We start from the raw sequence: 3,248 nt of genomic DNA on the forward strand, positions 1-3,248 counted from the left end.
GTACAGTTATTCATAATATATGTACATTGTGAAAGAACCACATCCATAATAATAATAAATGCCATTTGAGAACCATTTACTTACATCTGAAACTACTTTTGTTGCTTTAAACACAGGCTCTGTCTAATGTAACTATGCTTAGAGCTAAGGGTGTGTAATCAATTCCTTGGGGGCACTTTCATATTTATGTTCTGTGAATGGAGCCTGCTGAGCTGTGTATCACAGAGGCTCTGTGGCTCTGTATAGCATTGTGCTGTCAAATTCTACTCTCAGCCCTTATCATAAATATCAAAATGTGGCTCTGATTATTTTTTAACACTTTCCTCTAAAAAAACACATTATGTGTGGTTACTTTTAAAGATGATCTTATGTGCCAAACTACAATCAGAAAAGAAAGTAGAGTCGATGAAGACATTACAATTATAGCATGTACAATATTTCCAAAGAGACTCAAAACCACACTTTCCTATCTTGGACCTAGAGATTAAAAGACCTAGACAGGTAGCTATGTGACAGTGTCAGAGCAGTGATAGCTCTTCAGCTCATAATATTTTTATCGTCCCTTCTCAAAGTCTATGATTCTGTTAAAATGATGAAATCGCATTGACCAAGTGCTTGTTCAGAATGGCTCATTTCTTGACCAAAGTTTAGCAGGACTTCTTTCCTACATCAGGGTCACTGACTCTACCTGCCTCTAAACCTAAAATGTGGAGAATATCCCCTGAGCAGCTTCTCCTGACAATCAGCTGACCACAGCGAGGTGCATTTCCCATCAGGCCCCACTGGTCATCACCCCCGGCTGGCCTACTTCCCCTGAAAAATACCTCTGAATCTTGGCTTATTCCTTCTTACTCATTTTGTTCTTCATTTAAAGGCCTNAGCCAGCGTGAGCGGCCAGCAGCCGCAGTGAGCGGCCGTCCAGAAGCCGGGGACGGATCTGCCTCACCCGGGAGGAGCGCAATGATGGTGCCAACTTGGGCCAGTGAAGCAACATCCTCCACAACTAGACTGAAGATCAAAAGGACAGCAACTTGTCTGTTCCCCTTCCCCAAATTCCCCAGCACTGTTCCCATCCCCCCAATTCCCCAATTAAAATAAATAAATAAATAAATTAATTAATTAATTAAAAAAAATAAATGAAAGGTAAGCATAGGAGTATGTGCAGTCCCACGGCAAGGAAGTTCATCTTAATGCAATGCCCCAAATCGGCACTCCTGGATTTTAAGGTGGATGTAGGGAAATGTGAGGAGTTAAGCATGGCAACATAAGCAGAACAAGACTATGGAGGTGTTTGACCTAGTTCTGAATACACTCAAGTATTTAGGGAATGGATAATTTGAGGAGAGCTGAATTTTAGGCAAGTGATTTTGGCAACGGTTGGAAAGAGGGACGTTCAACAGCGAAGGTAAGATATCTAAATGAGTTATTTTAGTAAATCTCACACACAATGAATAAAACATAAAGGTGATGCAAATGAGAAGAAAATGACTTGTCAGGATATTATTATGTAGGCTCTTTCAAGATTTGCTAATTGTAGGTAAATGAGGAGGAGAAGTAGGACGTTTTCTCCAGAGGTTTCTTGACCGGTCAATTGTGAGAAGAGTCACAAAAGGAAATGGAATGAATTGGGAGAGTTGGGAGTCATTTGGTTTGGGTATGGAGGGAAAAGAAAACAGAATAGTGGAGATGGGGAGAGAAGGGAATGATGTTTGAAGGAATTGATGTCATTGAATTTATAATCAATATGAGAAGAATTAAAAATAAAACACCACTGAATCTTCAAATCTGGGAACACGGTAACAGTCTCCATTTATTTGTACTCCTTTCTAATTTACATCAGCAGTGTTTTGTACTTTGGTCTTGGTTACACTATGTTAGCTGTATCTATAATGGTTGTGTAGTCTGACATTGTGTCTTGGAACCTTCTAAATTCATTTATTAGGCATAGTAGCTTTTTGTGTAGATTTCTTAGGATTTCCTATGTAAATTATTAATTTGTAAGTAAAGAAAATTTTTATTTTTTTCCTTTCAAATCTTTGAATACTTTATTTCATTTGCATACCTCATTGCACTGGGTCATAGATTATTAGTACAATGTGGAATATGAATTTTGAGCCTCAATATTCTTGTCATGTTACTAAGGGGGATACATTCAGTTTTCATGATTAGGTTGAAATGTGTCCTTCAATTCCTAGTGTGATGAGAGTTTTTCCCATGAATGGATGGTATAATTTGTCAGATGCTTTTCCTATGTCCATTAAAATTATCATCGGTTTATCCTCCTTTCTTCTTTTAATATAATGAGTTACATTGATTGATTTTCCTATGTAAAACCAATGTTGCAGGCCTATGAAAAAACCCATTTGTTCATTATAAACTAAGACTTTTTTTTTAATACAGGGGAATTTGAAGTAATAATATTTTGTCGAGGATTTTTGTCTATGTTGATGCCATGGGGTTTCATTTCCTTATGGGTTTTTTTTCATGCTCTGCTGTCAAGGTAATGCTAATCTCACGGAAGGAGCTGACAATTGATTCTTTTTCGATTTTCTGAAAGTTGGTCTATGCTTTGTACCATTTATACTTATTTGAGAAAAATCATCAGTCGCTTGGTGATTATAAAGGTATAAATTTTTTGTGGGTACATTCTGAATTAAGAGTTAAATTCTGTGAGTAGATATAAGATAATTCATATTTACTCTTTCTTTTGCAGTCAGATTGAATGATTTGTGTGCTTTCAGGAAAACAACAAGTTCACTTAAGTTGTCATATTTATTGGCAAACAGTTTTTCATAATAAATTCTGATTATCCACTTACTTTCTACAGAATTTCTAATCACATGCTTTTTCTTAGTATTTGTTTCCATTGTTTTTTCTCTACTGTTTCTATTCCATTGATTTTCATTCTTATCTTTCTTACTTACTAATCTCTACTTTGTGTGTTTTTTTTTGTGGGGGGGAAGGAGGCCTTTTAAATGAACTATTTACATAATTCATTTTGGACCTTCATTCTTTTTCAATATGAACATTTAAAGCTATATAAATTTCCTGTAAGCTCTGCTTTAGCTGCTTCACACACATTTTGATAAGCTTTTCATTATCATTCTTTCAAACTATGTGCTTTAAATAGCTTATGTATGAATAATAACAAATTTGACATATAAATATATTATATTGGGTTGTCGGAAAAGTCATGACTTATTTTGTCTATGTTTTTCAAAGGTCATCTATTTATATAAAGAACAAAG

This window comes from Hipposideros armiger, unplaced genomic scaffold (assembly GCF_001890085.2).
Source record: "Hipposideros armiger isolate ML-2016 unplaced genomic scaffold, ASM189008v1 scaffold_642, whole genome shotgun sequence".
NCBI lineage: Eukaryota > Metazoa > Chordata > Mammalia > Chiroptera > Hipposideridae > Hipposideros > Hipposideros armiger.